Below are 19,499 nucleotides of genomic sequence, written 5' to 3' on the forward strand. Positions count from 1 at the left end.
CAAGCTAGCTAAATGTGAAGTATTTGTGCTAGCACCTCGTGTTTAGTATTGCTTTCGGTTCGAGGCTAGGGATACCAGGCCAGATGTTTCAGTCACAGATCTGTGAAATCGATGACTGGGTACCTTAGTTGTAGCTCACTGTAAAAAGGCAGATTGTTGAACTTGAGTTATTTCTCCGACCCACTCTGCACGTTTCCTATCTCTTAATGTTACCCCATTCCATAGCCCTCTGCGTTGTCCTCAACTTAAGTAGAACCCTCTTGGTTAGCTTCCACGTTTCTGCCCCATAGGTGAGCAGAGTGTATGTGATGTATTTATTGCTAAACATGATCTACAGAATGGTATTAGTACGAATATGTCATTGGGTCAGGGAGACATGTGCTATTGGAAAATCTCCGATTCACTACAATGGGACCTGGAGAACAATGGGGTGGCATTTGCACTTTTTTGGGTGTAAAAAAATCTTTCAAAACAGTAAATCATGAAACGTTATGCTCTAAATTGTATTCATATGACTTTAGATGTCTGTCATTAAATAAGAACAATCCTCACAATCATTCTCAAGTAATCATGATAGGCTTGCCTGCAGTGACACTGTAAGCTGTTCTGTGGTGTCCTGCAAGGATCTATTTTAACTCATTTGCTCTTTAACTTACTTTTGAATGATATATATCTGAACTCGTGAAATCATCCACCATTTTTCTTTACGCCGATGACATTTTACTAGTATCAAGCCACCTTGAGTTTTCATGCGCTATGGCTATCCTTCAGGAGGATGCTATTAAGGTTAGATTGGTTTGCCTCAACTTTAATACAAATGAATAGCACGAAATTTAAACTTTTCTGTTTTCGTAACCTGCACAAAGATGTACCAAGTGTAGGTTACATATATTTACACTCCTCATATTGCTCTGTGTTCTTGTCAACGTATAGCCAGCGTCCCGTTGGTTAAGCATCTTGGTGTACACATAGACAGTGATTTGACATGGAATACTCAGTTCACGCACATTCTTAAGAACATCGGAAGTGTTGAGTGCTTGTTGTTCAATTTGAAAGATATGATGCCGTTTTCTATGAGAAAATTAGTTGCCCGGGCTATGAGGTACAGTAACTTATGATACAGTATGTGTTGCTTTTTACCTTCTCCTCCACTTGTAAATGGTGAGTTAATGGGATTTTGAAAAACGTAGCTGGAAACATCTCTACATACCACAGGAAAAATTGCCCAGCAGTGTTTTCAGAGCAGCCAGTTTGACTTGTGACAATTTTTTTAAACAAATTCTAATGTTAAATATTTTTGGAGCAGTGCATATGGGCACATAAATACGAAACCGGTGCTGTTAAGACATATTCCTCGTTTTCTTAAGCCGAGAGCGCGCACTTGCTACGGTAAAGCAACAAGACACTATTATGTCCCATCTATCTTCAACGCATTACAGGTTGATGTATTTTCTTCGACCACACACAAAAAAATGGGAGTTGCTGTTCAAGCTTCAGTTCAGTCGCTCAGTCGTGTCCGACTCTTCGTGACCCTATGGACCATGTCACGCCACACTTTCCGGTCTCTCACTATCTTCCTAACATCACATAACTTCATCTGCAGTGCCTTGAGGATGCCATCTAACCATCGCGTTCGCTGCCTACCCCTTCTCCGGCGAACCTCAACCTTTCCCAACATCAAATCTTTCTCCATCGACTCCTCTCTTCTCATCAGATGACCAGGGTAGCTGAGCTTTAACTTTAGAATTTGACCCTCCAATGAGCAGTCAGGGTTTATGGTCGACAATATCGACTGATTTGATCTTCTGGCAGTCCAAGGAACTCTCAATAGTCTTCGCCAGCACCACAATTCAAACGCGTCAATTCTTCGGCGGTCAGCCTTTTTCACAGTCTAACTCTTGCATCCATACATCACAACTGGAAAGACCATAGCACGAGTTATACAGGTCTTGGTTGGCAGACTAATGTCTCTGCTCTTTACTAGGCGGTCAAGGCTAACCATTGCTCTCTTTCCCAGAAGCAGGCGTCTCCTAATTTCATGGCTGCAGTCTCCTTCCGAGGTAATTTTGGAGCCCAAGAACAGAAAATCTGTCACAGCTTCCACTTCTTGTCCATTGATGCTCCAGGACTTCATAGGGCAAGACGCCATGATCTTTGTCTTTTTAATGTTCAGTTTAAGCCCAAACTTCTTACTCTCTTCTTGTACGCGCATCAGAAGTCTCTTGAGTTCCACTTCACTTTCTGCCATTAAAGTGGTATCATCCACATATCTAAGGTTGTTGATACGTTTTCCAGCAATCGTCACTCCAGCTGAAGACTCGTCCAGACCGGCCTTCCTCATGATGCACTCTGCATATAGGTTAAATAGGCAGGGCGACAGTATGCAGCCTTGCCTCACTCCTTTCTCGATCGGAAACCAATCAGTAAGACCATGCCCAGTTCTGACTGTGGCCTCTTGCCCTTCATACAGGTTCCTGAGGAGACAGATGAGGTGAATTGGAACGCCCATCGCTTGGAGAGCTTACCACAATCTGCTGTGATCTACGCAGTCAAACGCTTTCGCATAATCAATAAAGCAGAAGTAGATGGGTTTCTGGAACTCTCTTGCTTTTTCCATGATCCAGCGAAGGTTAGCAATTTGGTCTCTAGTTCCTCTGCCCTTGCGAAACCCAGCTTGCACGTCCTGAAGCTCCCGATCCACATACTGCTGCAGCCTACCTTGGAGGATTTTCAACATCACCTTGCTAGCATGTGAAATAAGTGCGATCGTGCGGTAGTTGGAACAATCTTTGGCACTGCCTTTCTTTGGAATGGGGATGTAAACTGCACGTCCGGAAGCTCCCGATCCACATACTGCTGCAGCCTACCTTGGAGGATTTTCAACATCACCTTGCTAGCATGTGAAATAAGTGCGATCGTGCGGTAGTTGGAACAATCTTTGGCACTGCCTTTCTTTGGAATGGGGATGTAAACTGACCTCCTCCAATCCTGTGGCCACTGCAGGGTTGTCCAAATCTTCTGACATAATGTATGCAGAATGTTAACAGCGTCATGGTTGAGGTTTTGAAGCAACTCAGCTGGAATGCCATCAATTCCGCTAGCTTTGTTCTTAGCAAGGCTGGCTAAGGCCCATTCAACTTCACTCTTCAGGATGCCCGGCTCAAGATCAGTAATCACAACCGTCTTTTGTTGGGTTTGCACATTCGGGTCCTTCTTGTACAGTTCTTCTGTGTATTCCTGCCACCTCTTCTTTATCTCTGAGGCTTCAGTGAGGTCCTTGCCTCGTTTGTCCTTTATCACGCCCAGCTTAGCACAGAAGCTTCCTTTGATATCTTTGATTGTCTTATACAGAGCTCTTGTGTTCCTTAATTGGCTGTTGTCCTCAATTGCTTGGCACTGTATGTTCAGGAAGGCATTCTTATCTCTCCTTGCTATTTTCTGAAAATTTGCATTGAGAACCTTGTATCTTTCTCTTTCCCCCATAACTTTTGCCATTCTCCTTTCCTCAGCTATTTGCACAGCCTCTTCAGATAACCAGTTTGCTTTCTTGCATTTCTTTTGCTTTGGAACTACCTTAGTAGCAACTTCTTGTATTATATCACGAACATCAGTCTACATCTCTTCGGGCTCTCTGTCTTGTAGATCTAATTCTTGAAATCGATTCCTCACTTCCACAGCACATTCTAATGGAATTTGTGCCAGATCATACCTGAAAGGCCTTCTAGTTTTCTGCGTTTTCCTCAATCTAAGCTTAATTTTGGCAACAAGAAGCTGATGATCGGTGCCACAATCGGCCCCAGGCCTTGTTTTTACTGCTTGTATAGCGCTTCTCCATCTCTGCCGGCAAAAAATATAATCGATCTGATTCCTGTACAGACCGTCCGGTGAACTCCATGTGTACAGGCGCCTCTTGCTGTTGAAAATGAGTATTCGCTATGGTCATGTTGTTTTCTTGACAAAACTATTAGCCTCTGCCTAGCTTCATTTGGCTTGCCAAGACCGAACTTGCCAATAATTCCGGATATTTCTGCACTCCCGACATTAGCATTCCAGTCTCCTATGAGAAAAACGACGTCTGATGGTGGGGTGCGGTCTAAAAGGCATTGTAGGTCCGCATAAAATCTCTCAACGTCAGCTTCTTCAGCAGTAGTGGTCGGTGCATAGACTTGGATAACTGTTATGTTGAAAGGGTGACCTTGGATCCGAAGTGAAATCATTCGGTCGTTTTTGGGGTTGTACCCTAGCACTGCTTTGCCCATTCTTCTGTTTGCTATGACAGCGACCCCATTCCTTCTCTTGGATTCGTGCCCACAATAAAAGACATAATGGTCGCCGGAGTTAAATTCTCCCATTCCGGTCCACTTGAGCTCGCTGATACCCAAGATATCAATGTTCAATCTGTCCATTTCTCGCTTGACGACATCCAGTTTACCTTGCGTCATAGATCTTACATTCCATGTTGCTATGTGATATATCTCCTTGCAACATCGGACTTTCCGGTCGCTTCCCGACACATCCACAACTGAGCGTCCTTTTGGCTTTAGCCCAGCCGCTTCATTCGTCCTGGAGCTTCTAGTAGAGTCCCTAGAAGTATTTGCTTGTCTGCCGTCCGAGCGGGGTTCCCTACGGAACCGGTTGGCCGCTTCCCGGATGAAAGCGCAGGGGGCGCTGCACGCATTCGGAGCTAGGGTGCCTCAATGCGCGCGCAGGCGCGGGCATCGAGGCACCCTATCGGAGCGTGGTCGCGTTGTGTACGTGGTGCTGTGGCGGTTGTGCCGTACTGCGAGTCTGCGCCGCGCTGATCCGTTGGTGCCGTGGCAAGGCTCGTGCACCACGTGCACTTCTTTTCGCTCGCGAGCCGGAATGCGCGCAAATTAGCTAGCATGTGTGCAAGTGTGCCTTTTTTATGGATATGTGATCGCGTCATGTCCAGAAAACGGGGTAAGCGTGATAGCATGTGTTTCTTGCCCGGGTGCAAGAGCGGGTAGCGCTCGTGCAAGGTGAAATGCTCTCTCTCCAGGACTCCGAAAGACGCAGGAAGAGGCAAGAGTGGGAGCGCAACATATCAAGCGCGGCGGCAAAGGCTAGGGCATAAAGGAATATGTAAAACGAAAATTAAAAGGCGTAATAAATTAAAGAAAATAGGTTGGCTGTGTTCTTATAAAGTTCAAGAGAGAACGATGATAAGGCCCTTGCGTGCAAGCAATGTACGAAGAAGGGTTGCTCGGCGAAAGGCCCACTGCCGTCAGGTGCCGATATTGTCGGCTTCAGTGGCGGGCAAACCCACAAGTGGCGATATCTTCCTCATTATTTTGTGAGTTGCAGACAGGAAATCCTGGACGTTGATACAAATATCGGTATATATAAATATCGGAGGATCCGGATCGGGGCTGCCCTCACATTACTGTAACACGAACAAACTAGTGTCGACGTTTGTGAGCGACACTTCAAACCCTGCTTTATTAAGACAGGTAAAGGTAATTGAGATTCCCCGAGATGTTACGCAACTCACGAAGGATACCATCTCAACGCTGTTTCCTGACACTCCAAAATACTTGTTGAAACCCCTGCCTCTCAAGAGAAAGGAGCGCAACTTGTACGAGCAAAAACAGTCAGCAGGGAGACCTGCAGAAAAAGAAAAAAAGCGCGCTGATCCTAAAGCATCAGTGGAGCCAGTTGAAGAATACAGTGGTGGTGGATCGTGTGACGCGAGCCTGCTCCAGGAATGCAGAAAGCTGCATGCCACCGCCCCTGGGGACAAATGTCGATCTTTCTGATGTTGAGCAATTAACATTCGCATGGTGCCACTCAAGCGAGGACGAATCTCCGGAGGCAATCTGCGCAAATCGGCGAGTTCTGTTCCATCGCAGTGATACATGGTGAAGCTGCCATGAATCTGTGTGCGAGGAAACAAAGTCAAGGAGATAACTGTAAAGTCGACAGAAGAGGTAATTAATCTTCTTCAGGACATTGCGAAACTCAGCTTGTGTCCTGGCAGCGGATTGAAGCCTATAAGACCAAATTTCCCTCCTACAATGGGCGTTACTTAATATGCGACGAACTGTACCATTATTTCTGATGCAGCATGCATATAGCCTGCAAATGCTTGCGAAATTTAACTCAGAACACCCTGTCAAGAAGAAGAAAAAATTAAGAAACCGACTTTTAAGTATCGAGCAGTTTGTCGTACGAAGGACAAGGTGGCAAAGCTGGTAAAAGCTCTAGGTGAAATGAAAAATGAAAATGAGCAAGGACAGAGTTTGAAAGAAGTGTTAGTGCCCTTCCTCTCAACAGCTGGCTGTTAAAATATGTTTTAGAGGTTGCAAACCGCAAGTCAACAAAAGTGATGGCATACTCTGATGAGTGGAAGCTTCCTAAGCACCAAAGAATGCCTATCAGCAGTTTGCCTGAAGCGCGGTGCGATTTGACGGGCTTGGGTTCCCATCTTGCGTGCTTTAATTGTGCATGCATCCGAAAGTTTCTAGTTCTACATACGTGTTATAACTTAGCTAAACGTCCGAAGAAGTTAAGATAAAACTATAGCGTGAATGGAAACGCCGGCGACAGCGCTCTGTTGCTCGCACACATGGTCCTTGGAGCCTAGAATGTGCGTCTAGTATAGCCCTCCATGCAAGCGCAATTGTTTGCACAAAATCCTCAGAAGTCTTCATTACAATACGGCACGGCGGTAGCTTCAGCAGGATAATAGGGTATAAAAAGCAGCTTCGTTTCTACATCGGCTCAGGGGCATGCGCGCAAAACTTCGCTCACGAAAAAAAAAAAAAAATTGTATCTGTGGTTATGCCAACAACTCGGCTGCGAATTCAATATTACGACTAAACTGAAATCAAAGACTTAAGAGCGGCATCGCATGTACAAGGCACCTGAGAATGAGCATGCAGCGAATGCATTTCGAAGCGCACGGGCGCGCGCGTCGTCTGCTCCGTCGGCAGTGGCAGTGGCTTCACCGCAGCGCCACCGCAGCGCCACCGCAGCGATCATTCAGCGGCCGCCTCCGTCGCGGCCGGCGGACGAGAGACTAGCAATATTTCTAGGGACCCTACTACTAGAAATCGCCCTTTGTTCATCCCCAGTAACATGTGGGACGCCTTCCAACCTGGGGAGCTCATCTTCCGGCGCCATATCATTAATGGTATTGTGACTGGCCATAGGGTTTTCTTGGCAGGAAATACTGGAGTAGGTTGCCATTACCTTCTCCAGTGAATCACATTTTGTCAGAACTCTCTGCCGTGACCTGTCTATCTTGGGTGGCCCTACACAGCAGAGCTCACATCGAGTTTCGCAAGCCCCTCCGCCACGACAAGGCAGTGATCGATGAAGGGGTGTTCAAGCTTAGAGAACCTCTATTAAGTACTGCAATCCTATCAATGCATTATTTATAGTGTGCTGTAATATAATTTTTCGCTTTTTTTTCTTTTTTCTTCTATTTTTTCGCCTTTGATGGAGCTCTCATGTAGCGCGAAGATTGCCGCGGCTGCCGGTTGTCACCGCACCAGCCCAATTGGGGCTTCGGCACGTCCGTCTCTGTATGTTATTTTGAATATTCGGAATAAAGATTATTATTAACAATATGATATGGGCGTGTGCCAAATCCATCACTTTAGTGGACAGTAAGCAGTCATGGGAAGTTTGCTACGCAGCCAGGACTTTGAAGAGCAGAAAAATCTATCAGACAAGCCTTCAGATCTCTCAGTTCCCAAGAAATCGCGTGGCCGTCTGACAAACACGCCAGGGCAAGGGCTCCCTCTTGATAGTTGATCTGATATAAAGTTCTCTTGTACTGTGCTTGTGCTATACGAGCAACTGCAAGCGCTCTTCGCCGCGACAAGAAAAACCTACGAGGAGGACCGAGCGCGCTGCCTTGTTGGCACAAGAAACACGCACCGTGGTCTGCTGATAGCGAGCCGGCGTTTCGGCAGCCGGAGAGCGCCCTTGCCGCCACGCAGGAAGAGGGGGGAACCCCCTCCTCCTCTTTCTGTATGGCGGCGACGGTGTAGGTTCTACGCAGTCATGTTGTCTTGACTCGCTAGCAGCATCAGTCAGTCGCTGCCTCCAGCGACCCCCCCCCCCCCCCCTTCGTGTTCTCCGGTTGCTACGCGCGTCCTGCCCCCATCGTTCGCAGCTGAGTGTACCCCCCTCTTCCTGCGAGGCTCCGGTTGCCGAAGCTCCGGCTCGAACTGGGGTGATGAAAGGGGGGCGGAGCTGGTTACGAGGCCGACGACAACGCGAAACCCAGGAACGGGCACCAAAGAGCTGCGCTCTAAAATTCCCAGAGCACTGCACAATCTGCAGTGGAGAAATGCGAAGGCCGGCCTGAGCGTTGCTGTTACACACGGTACATCGCGTGCCCCTTGTATAGCTATTGCTATCAAAGCCAGGTCCCGTGCCGCACAGTGGAAATTTTCTTTCCTTGGCACCCGTTCTTTGGAGTGCTACTGCAAGTGTGAGATTTCACGACATATCGTCGCTCTTTTCGCGTGGCGTTTCTTGGAGCGTGTTCGTTACAATGGCGGTGACATTTGAAATCGCATTCTATACCATAGTCATATTACACAGTTGTACCCCTGCGGGCCTCGCTCTTCTTTGGAAGCCCCCTAAGGTCTTCCTAGGGGAACGGAGGGGCCTCTACATCGACGGCAATAAAGTTATTTGAACTTGAACATATTACGGCCAAATTTCTTGCATTTTTGAAGTGATCGGCGAGATGACCGTCTGCATTGTTATCCACACACCGCCTATGTTCTCTTATCCTTTCATTATTACATTGGAAAGTCAGTCCGATATAGGAACGAGCCCGTAGGCAATAGCGATCTCGCATACCACTCCAGTTTTACGAGATGTGGCTTTGTGTGCCTGTTTTTGTGCATTCTTCTGGCTTTTTCTTGCTAGAATTCCGAATATGCTAGGCACGGCGCGGAAAAAAGCAGGTCTCGTGGTCGCGCGCTTTTTTTCATCAGGTTGTCCGAAAGCCTATCATATGGAACGGGATCACGTTCACGGGTCGTTTTCCTTTGTCCAGTTGGTACGGATTTTTGGCTTTCATATAATGTAGAAGGCTATGTGAAGCACTTGAAATTACATATAGTTTCCAACAGTTTTCGAACACCTTTTACGAAAAGCTGCGCACTCAAAATCAACTCATCGGAAGGCGTAGCTCAATTGACAAGTCTAGAGGCCCGCAAGAGTGCATTATAAAGGATTTGTATTACCAATCTCCCCTGCTTGTTTTCTGTGTTTACCAGAGACACATCACAGGACAGGGTAATGCTCACGTCACTGATGAACTGTATGAGAGCGCGGCGATCGAGCGAAGTTGGATAACGACTGTAAGAGGACTACCGTTTATGACCAGCCTTGGCGCAATGAGAAGCTTTATTGGTTGCACGATTGAATGGCGTTTTTTATTTGAAGGTGAGTTGAGAGTATTGGCTAAACGCTTTGTATTCATCCGTGTAAAACAGAACTGATCACAAACTGGATATTGTCGTCCTGTGAAGTCATTGAAAGTTTCGTCGTGCAAAACCACTCACGATTGTCGCCTGCGTCAAGGGCGTTTTCGGCTGAGCCAAGATAGACAAGGCTGAGTACTCCAACGCGACGGGCAAACAATAAAAATACAAGCATGTGTCGGGTTTAGCCGGGTTGACGCCTCATTGGCAAAGGTAAAAACTTTTGTGACATCGTTTCGTGGCTTTGTAAGCACTAATGATTCGCGATTGTCTCGCTTTATTCCTTCATCTGCATGTATTTCAATTCAGCCAGGTAAACCCCAGTACAATTTACAAGTCGCCGTCACTTCAGTCCAGAAGCGTTATCCGTGTGTATATAACAGTAAGCATACCTGTCGAGAGCGCTGGAGTAGTCCTCTTCGAGCATATCATACTCTGTGCAAGGCAATGTGCAGATTCCTTGAATTTATTTATGTGCAGTTGCAATCGAGCACAACACACGTATGGTAAGTACCAAGTGGTGAACTTTAGTCGAGGTGTGCTAGGGCGGGCAGTTGACGCAGATTTCCGTTCTGGCTTTCATTTGCCGCCAGTAAATTTTCTGATTGATTTGCATGCAAAGCTAATCATTGTCAGGTGATTTATTCGAATCTGCTTCGCAACCTTTCTTTTTGTGAAAGCCGGCACCTCCTTTCTCAAATTCTCGACAGGATTCTCGACGAATTTACAGGATGGCGAAGCGGCAGCCGAAGGATGTCGATAGCTTGAAAATCCAAATTTTCTGTGACGTTAGAAAATAGCCTATATTTTCGCAGGAGAGATGCTAGTAAAATGCCTGAATGCTCCGAAACTAAGTGATTTCTAACCTTGGCTATACAGCTTATGCCATTGTTATGTCCATCTTATTAGTGCCAGTAAAGTCGGGTGCAAATAAAAAAAACCGCAGTTGGTAACAACCAGAAATCTGCTGCACTGATGTGTCGCAGCAGCAAACAAGATCAGTTTCTCTATGTCTGTCAATATCAGTAGTACTAGTAGTGTAAACATTTATTCCGCAAAATGGGAAGGGGTTCAGGGGTTGGGGTCTTGAGCTGCAGGTGGTGTTCCCAGGTACAGGATCCCATTGGTTCTTGCTGCCTTTTAGGGCCGCTCAACCAAAACCGAAAATTACACCAAAAAAATTGGTGGTGGCTTAGCTTGGTTAAGCCTGGATATCAGAAGCGAAAAGGTTCGGCAATGCCATGGCTTAGCTTGTGGTTCCTTGGTGTAGTTGGCCCACTACACACACTTTCAAATCGATTGTCTGGGAAGCGAGGCTTAAACTCACGAGCAGCATAGCCAAGCTCACTCACTCGAATGTCAAAGTCTACTTTACGTAAACGGTTAAACTCATCGTTACATCCAACGTTCTCAACAGTAAAACGCGCCCGTCTTCCTGCGTCACTCATACGTCTCTTTTCCAACCGCTCCGCACGCTGTTCTTCACTTTCCTTGGGCCGCCGCCTCCTCTTGTTTTCATTCCGCTGTGCAGCAGTGGCTTCGACCTGAGCAGCAGCACCCGACCCCTCGTCTCCTGTCATTCTTCTTCTTCTCTTTCCCGGAATACGGTGTCATGTGCCACGCCGACGGCTTAAAAACCTAGCGCAGCGCATCATTCTTCTTCTGTGACGTCATGTGGTTTGCGCATGCGCAGCTGATTTTTTCTGACGACGGAGCACACGCGAGACTCGGAGTTGACTAGCCTAGTGAAGCTTTTCGCTTCAAAAGCTTCAGCATGTAATTTCTCCCCTTAGAATTACTTTTCTGCTTACATAAAAAAGAAAAGCTTTGAGAAGAGACTTCATTTTTTGACGGAAAGAATTACCTGTGGCGCTCACAATACACTTGAGTTGTGACCGAATATAGCAAAGGTTGTTTTTCACTAAGTTTTGCACCTGACAGTCAAGTCTTGCGCTTCGCTTCATAGTGCAGGATACTTGAAGGATATTTAATTGTCTATTATTTTGTGGTAATCAATATTTTAAATTTAGTCATTGCTATCTCCAGACAGTAGTCCCTGACCAATGACGGCGTCAAGTTAGCGACGCCGGATTTAAGCTATTTATTCACGATACCCCTTAACGCTTGAACACCAATAAAATTGTTGGTAATAATGCAATCTCAAACACAGGGCGTTAATGACTAGGCTTCCTCTTGAAAACTGTCGAAAAAAGAAAACACCTTGCGAATGCGATTATTCCCACCCCCTTCCCCGGCACCCCTGAACCAATAGCGGTGTATTGTTTTTTTTTTTTTTTTTACGTTTTAAGTGTTATTATTTTTTTTGGCATTTTACAAACACATTTATATAACTTTTTTTCAGTTTTCACTTTTATTCCGCATGTATATATAACAGCCCTGGGGAGGCACAAACATAACAAACACTATAAACACTACATAACACTTAAATACGCAAATACAATGAACTATTCACATATGTGAATGAACATGCTACGATGGACTATGTACAGATGAACTATGTACAGAACGGCCAAAGGAACGAGCGGAGTTTCGTCATGTATCACAACTGCCACCACTGGCGCCGTATATATACACAGTATATATAGCGTCACCGGCGCCATTATCCGTACATACACATAGTGTACATACATTACAAATTAGGATGAAATACATAAGCATGTTACAAACACTAGAGCACAATAACGAGACATGTACAATACTATATACATATATACATGTATATATACATGCGTACACCGCTACTGGCTCAGAGGTACGCCCACCCTACCCTTGGCGCGAAGGCCAACATGGGTCGCCATCACCGGCGGCCCATATGTGATCCACCGTTTCAGATGCACGCCTGCGGTTCTCCCCTGCCACAAGCGTACACTGCTGGCCTCCGAGCGTTTTACGCACCCGGCCGTGGATCGGGCCGGTTGTGTAAGTGCTTGTTTGTGCTTATATGTCTGCCAACTTCTTCGAAAAAAAAAAAGAGGTTTGCGCAAGGAGCCACAATCACAAGCCGCCGAATGATCAGAGATCAGCCATGTTACCTGCTAAGGCTACGTCTAGAGATGGCACTCATTTTCGTATTCTAATGCGAGCGTGTTAATAATTTTATTGCAAAAGCAATACTAATCGCACTTTCATGCCTTCGCGTTACCCGGCCGCAGTTACGTCTTACCCACGTGACGCTGTGACGTCACACCCCACGTGACACACGGGCTGGCAGGAGCTGCCAACTTGGGTCTCACGTTTCACATAAGACGGTTATGTCAGAATCAGCCTGCTAGAACCCTGGCATTCACGTTACCCCTATAGGCCACTAAAGCACGTTCATTTGGGTTGGTTAAAGTGGGGCTTTATATGTGTGCTGAGGAAGAAGAAAAAGAGAAGAAGAAGAACGCTCGGTCACCCGCAGCTAATGCTTTCGCTCAATATTTGGTTCAGCAGCGTTGAACCCTTGTAATTTTTTTTTTATGAAATTCGACACTTTTGTTGTATGTAGATTTTAAGTAAAGTGCAGTGCTCTTCTATGCTTCTCCATTTTTCGGTTCACATGAGTGGCCGAAGGTGCGTAGTAGAAGCCTCCTTTTAATGGCGAAATATTAAGAAAACATCCAGAAAAAAATGGAACCTACTTCCTTTAAAGATTCGACGCAAGGACAGATCACACGTGCATGTCGTAAAACTACGAGACAAGCGGGACCACCTAATTGTATAACACGAAGGCGAAGGCGATTCGCGCAGTGACGCCCGATTTCCACGCCTCGTTGTGTGCGTGTTACGAGCGACTGGCAGCGTGGTATTGTTACAGTGGCCTTAATATGGCCAGTTGTCCCAGTGTGTTTTAAATAGCCTCGGGGGTAGTTGGACGAAGAAGAAGGGAGTGGAAGTGCCGCCTGTTTCGTGTGCACCATATCTTGGGCTCAGAAAGGTTGTGTTACATAGAGACAAGAGTGTTACATTATTGGTGGAGAGTGCGGTTTCGATCCCACGTCATTTCGCCATCGACGCACCCCTGGAGCCTCGTCGTAGCCGCCGCCTTGCTGGACTCCCGCCACTGATCGTTACAATCCCGCCGCCAACGTAGCCTAGCCCAGTGCTTCTTGCCACTTCAAATCAGCCGAGTTCCGGCCTTTATCAACCTTACCGAGAGCCTCGTCCTTTCGCTGGCGCAGCGGGGGAGGACGTTGACGACTGGCTCCGCCACTACCAACGGGTAAGCCGTTACAACCGCTGGGACTTCGCCACTCAGCTCGACAACGTCGTTTTCTTCCTGACCGACACCGCCCTTGTCTGGTTTGAAAACCATGAGGACACGCAGACGACATGGGACAGCTTTGTCACCAGAAGGACGAAGTTGGGCATCTTTTGAAGGGCATCGCTATTGATGTCTACAACTTCCTCATCGCCAAAGATGATATCTCGACTGTCTCCGCTGTCCTCCGTCACATCCGCACATTCGAAGCACTCTACCATTACAAAAATGCATGTTGGGTGTCTATAGAAATTCGGATCAGATGTGTCAACATACGCTGTTGAAACTCTATCGATAATCATCGACATCTTTGAAGGTGCCGTGTTGACCCCATGTTGTGCTTTTTTTTAATAGTGGCCCATGTGTTTCTTAAGAGCGCTTTTCGAAATCGCGCCACTGAAATTTTGTTGATTTCAGGCTCAAATGCTTCACAAACTCTGCAAGTGACGCTTTTTGATTTTCTGCTACCTTTCCACTCCTGAACAACAGAAAATAATACACGGCCATCGGTTTGCCAGGAGCAGACACGAGGTGATTTTCATTAATGCAAAAGTAATACAGTACATCTCCTAGCCACGGCCGCTCAATGGAGGCGCACTTGGTGCGGCCCGTCGCGTCGCGCCTCAATGGCTGGGGAAGCGCGTATTGGGAGAAGTTACAGTTTCCGCCGTCATTCTCCGCGGGGGCGCCACCACTCCAGGACAAGGCGCCGCCGGCACGGACAAGCAGATGACGCGGAAGGAGCGCGCTGGCTGGGTTGGCGTGTGTTATCGTTTTGACTACTCAGCATAACCGCGTGGTTCTGATAGTTCTGCATGCGTGTCATCGGTGCCTGCGTCAACAGCGTCCTAAGCGTATGCAGCACCATGCCAAGCAACTGCTGTGTGCCGCTATGCACCACGAAAGCAAGAAAAGATCGGTTACCATGAGTTCCCGTGTGATTCACAATGTCGAGCAGCATGGCTGAAAACATATCTCGGGGGACTAGGACGGAAAAGGAAGCCGATGGGAGCCGAGTGACAAGTCGCTGGTATACTCCACTGCACTTCACAGATGACGATTACAGGAAGAACATAAAACTGAAGATCCTGCTTCCTTCAGCCGTCCCCTCCGTGTTCCCGAACTGCCCACATTACAAGTTAAGTTACTCACGCGGGCTTATGTTGAGCCAAACAACCTTGAAAAAATTAATGTGTGCAGGTCAATAGCTTTATTTTCCCCACTTGTTATAGCTACACTTAATTTCCTCCTGGACAACCCCCCGTGTCATCCTGAAGCATGTGTGTTTCAAGATAGCTGCGCCACGATCACTTTTATGACGATGATATCAAAATGGTATGCCTTGCCCAACATCGCATAAGTGAAGCTATGGAGACACCAAGAGGAGCCGCTCTATTTGTCAGAGGACGAGCAACTCTCTTGGTTAGAGTTGGACTTTGCCATATCGAAGACATTCAGGTCCAAGGAGGCACGTCGAAGCAAAGGCTAACCAAACAAACGTACGAAGCAACAATCATGACAACCAGATCCACAGTGGCGCAAATTAAATACCTTCTTGATCACATCAAGTATCTTACAACAATGTCTTCTGTGTGCCTTACTAGTGCATTGCATTTAACCGAATCTTATTTTCAACTTCCGATACGCCCTAAAGCAGGCTCTGAAAGCGGGTGTATTGTATCGCTTTTTAACAGCCTTAAGCAATTCAAAGGCGGGAACGACAAAGTTGACGCAAGGGCTGCCGTTTTCACCTCGGAGAAAATACTGCAGGTACCACTAGCGAAAAAAAATATATATCGACTGAGATTATACACATTTTGCCATGCTTTGTGCAGGTTAGCAACTTGCAAGCATCAGTCTGCCAATGCACCTATCAACAATAGGCAGCGATAAAACTTGGAATTCGTGATTATGAAAGTCGTACCTTGCCAACTGCCATATCACGTCTGCTGCGAGAGAGTTTTCGAGTCAGCTTGGATTCATTCATGTGTGGTGTGAACCAGCAGCTGAGATAGAGTTAGCACCGATTGCATTCTTGGCTGGTTACCTTGCACGTCCATTTGAAGAGAAAGTATGAATAGTTTTACCGAATCTCATGAAACATTTTTATTTATTCTGTTTTCAGTGCCTGCCCGTGTTTTCATTATTTATGTATTACCAAAGTTTAAATAACTTCTAGTGCTTACTTTAGAGTGTCAATAATTTTATTTTATTAGTCCCCATTCATTTATTAACTTTGTTCCTTGTGATTCGTGCAAAACCCTGGACTTATCAAAATGGATGATGATGGACGCCTAAGGTATCTCAAATTCACCATGCACATTTGTTAGCAAGGTGATGAAGTGCCCGCAGGTCATAAGAAGCAGCAAGCTATGCAACATGTTAATTTTATCCCGTCTTCCCTATTTTGTGCAATTTCCGGAGTTTATTTGCGAGAGAGAAGACCGCAGTCACACTAAGGACCTAACCAAACTAATGCGACCACTGCTGACCAACTGGACAGGCAACATCAGACAGTGGAAAAAATCACGCTTGCACATAACCCTTTTTCGAGAAAAGTTATTCGCATGTAAAATAAGCTTCCCAAGCAACCACCGACATCCATCGGACGGCCAATGGCCATCCGTTTCGGATGTTCCAGATGGCCGATGGACGTCCGCGAACAGCCAGTGGACGTCCGTCGGCCGTCCGATGGGCGTCCAAATTGACATGTTTGTCTGGCTAGTGGACGTCCATTTCGGACGTCCGTTCCCGGATCTTTCTCGCATATTCGCATATATGCCGCATGCATGCTTTTTCGCTCCCACGAGGCAATAAAATAGAAGAGCAGCTTAAAGTACAACAGGCATATTTTATTGTAAAATGTCTAATTCCTCAATATGACGTAAAACTTGAAGTGCACATCCATCTTCCGTGATGAAGTGGAAGCAACCAGCTTTCTGCAAAAAGAGAAAAAAAAAACAGGTTAGTAAATAGTCTGTAGCTCATGCATAGCATAATCCTTGACTAGAGGTTTTCTGGAGGATAATAACAAGAAAATTGAGTATTTCTCATATTGTACCTGCCCTACAGCACTTGACGCAGTCTCAAATATCAGCGAGGTTCTGCCCTCCTTTCCCTTAGTTCACGCCAGTTATATCGCACCCGCTATCTTTCGAATATCACACAGATTCATCTGCAATGCTTCAAGGATAAAGCTAAATAAGCTAAACAGTTCATAAGGCAGTATCATACAGGCCATAGCTAAATTAAAATAAGCTGATAACGCGCTTCAATAATTTCAAGCACAGAAAAGGCCGCTCGCTATCTGAAATGATTTTTTTTTGTAGTGGTGCACAACTTTCAAGCCCGCGAGCTTGGGCGATTATCGCTTATCGCATTGTACAGGAGCAGTTATGCATTTTATCACTGTAATCCACTGCAGCGCAGACCGTGCCCTCGCAACCTGCAACTTGCATTGAAAAATGCAGAGCATGCCACTTGCGAAGGCAAGCATATTAAAAAAAAAAATCTTTGAAGACCGACTGTTTACCCAGCGCCTTGGTTGACGAAAACAAGGAGGTTGGTTATAAGCCTCGCAAGATTGCAAGAGTGGAACGCGATAGCACCGCCAGCAATTTCCTAGTTTGCGTAGAGGAGAGGGAGAGCCAACTCAATCGACATACACGGACGCCACCGCGCCGATTACTCCTGGTTTTCGGTGTAACTAGCTCCTAATGCTATCGCGTTGAAATGTGTCAGTAGGTTCACTGCGCTGTTACATATTCATACAATTTTCGCTGCGCAGATTTTCACGAAGCTCGATCGCAGTACTCACTTTCAAACGCGGTCGCTTTCGCCGGAGTCGTCCGTCCTAATGTGTTGTCGTCGTGAACCACTGTTGCTCCAAGGGGGTAATCCTTTCACACTAGGAACTGGCACAGCTGCGCAATCGTTGTCCTTGCAGCGCACAAATATGGGTGAAGGCATTCGAGCATAGTTGCGTGCAACTGCTGCCGCGAGCCGCGGCGGCAGGACAACAGCCGGCAATGGCGGCACAGAAACATTCATGCGCAGAAATGAATTGGCCGTAATAAGTTAACACTATATTTTTACTGAATATTGTTAATTTTTTTAAATAGGAACCCTTTCTTGTAAGGATATTCAAGCGAAACCTACCATCCCCCTCCTCCACTCCAACACACACACACTGCGATGGAATACGCAACCTTCAAACAAACAGCACGGCCAGCAGCCGGCGGGGACTGGCGGGGATTTCAAACAGCAAAAAAAAACTATTTTTGTAAAGACCCACAGTGCAAGGTAATCCGGCGCTTTCGTTCGCCAAGACGTGGTCGTGGACCATCGTGGATGGCGAAGCCGCGCAGGTGGTACATGTAGTACATACGTTCAGGCTCAACTAGAGTAACAATTGAAGATCACGACCGCCGCTACCAACGGATACAACGAATTGCGGCATGAAAGCTGAGAAATTAATGACAATCGCCCCATACTGTGTATGTGCCAGAGTTTTTTAGGCCAACCATCTAATCATTTGGTATATAATACAATTCGCTATCTCAGGGGCCGAATGGAAGTTGCAAACATAATTGGATTTCCTATTGGAATTTTGAGTACCATTTGGAAAATCCGAATGGAATTTTACACGCAATTAAAACTATTTGGAATGCCCAATTGGTATTTGCAGAACCATTTAGTTAATCCAACTGGACTAATCCATTGGAGAGGTGGTGTCCAATATTGGGTCCAGATGTGACCATTTGCAGGTCCCAATTGGCCCCAATGTTTTTGTTTTTTTTTACTAGGCAGAACACATCTCGAGCATTGAAGACAAGTGTGAATGTTGAAACAGAATTTTGTCAGCGAGGAAATATATGTCCTGGAAACATACTCGTCCGTACGTACATCGGACGTACACCTCGTCTCTCATGCGGATATACAACAACGGACGTAGTCCGTACGTACATCGGACATACACCTCGTCTCTCATGCGGATATACAAAAGCGGACGTAGTCTGTACCTCCGACGGACGTACGAATACGGATGTCCGAAACCGGAGGTTGTACGTATGTCCGACGGACGTACAATTTCGGCAAAGGACGTTCGGCTCTAGCTCGGACGTACAACGGACGTCGGTGGTTGCTTGGGTTGCGTGTGTTTTGTGCATCACGCGGCTTCATAATCAAACGAGAAAAAAATTGCCTGAGCGTGCGGGCGTGTCGTTGAACTGGCTGCCTTGTGTTGTTTCTTTTGCAACAGTTTGTTCGCTAGTATGTTTTGGTGGTGGTACCCACTTGAATATTATTTCCAGTGAAAATGGAGGAACAGGCTGAACAATAATGTTGAACGCTACGTCTTGAATTGTAAGTTTCCAGAAAAGTGCACGCAGAATAATGGCCCCAAACCATGTCCCGATTTCAAGATTGCAATATCTAATACGTTATTACAGTGGTTGAAACGCAACTAAATGGGTGCGCACTCAGCGAAGCACACGACTGCCTCGTTCTCGTTGTAAACGGAAGACCACGAATTACTTGGAAAAGCCTAGTGATGATGACTTGCCGCTATCACCTTATCAACAGCAAACTTGCACATAGCATCACATACTGTGTGAAACGCCGCTCATAATCCTAAATTGAGCAAGCGCCGACCACGCGGACGCCGAAACGAAAGCACAGCCACGGCCGCTGCGCTCAGCTCTCCGCCCGGATTCGTCCCGGAGCGGTGGCGATGAGAACTAGGCGCAATACGGCTCTTCTCGGCGACG

The 19,499-nt window shown here is 46.4% G+C and overlaps 1 long non-coding RNA gene across 1 annotated transcript; it reads right to left on the minus strand.

The window, feature by feature from the left end:
* Window positions 1–16,562: 16,562 nt before the first annotated feature.
* Window positions 16,563–17,878, minus strand: LOC146186536 (uncharacterized). The gene is made up of 2 exons (XR_014707861.1): window positions 17,549–17,878; window positions 16,563–16,670 (listed from the first exon to the last, which is right to left on the minus strand). It is a non-coding gene; the product is annotated as an uncharacterized LOC146186536 (long non-coding RNA).
* Between the last annotated feature and the right edge of the window lie 1,621 nt (window positions 17,879–19,499).

The sequence above is a fragment of the Amblyomma maculatum genome, chromosome 6, assembly GCF_055883805.1.
Source record: "Amblyomma maculatum isolate TAMU_Amacu chromosome 6, ASM5588380v1, whole genome shotgun sequence".
NCBI lineage: Eukaryota > Metazoa > Arthropoda > Arachnida > Ixodida > Ixodidae > Amblyomma > Amblyomma maculatum.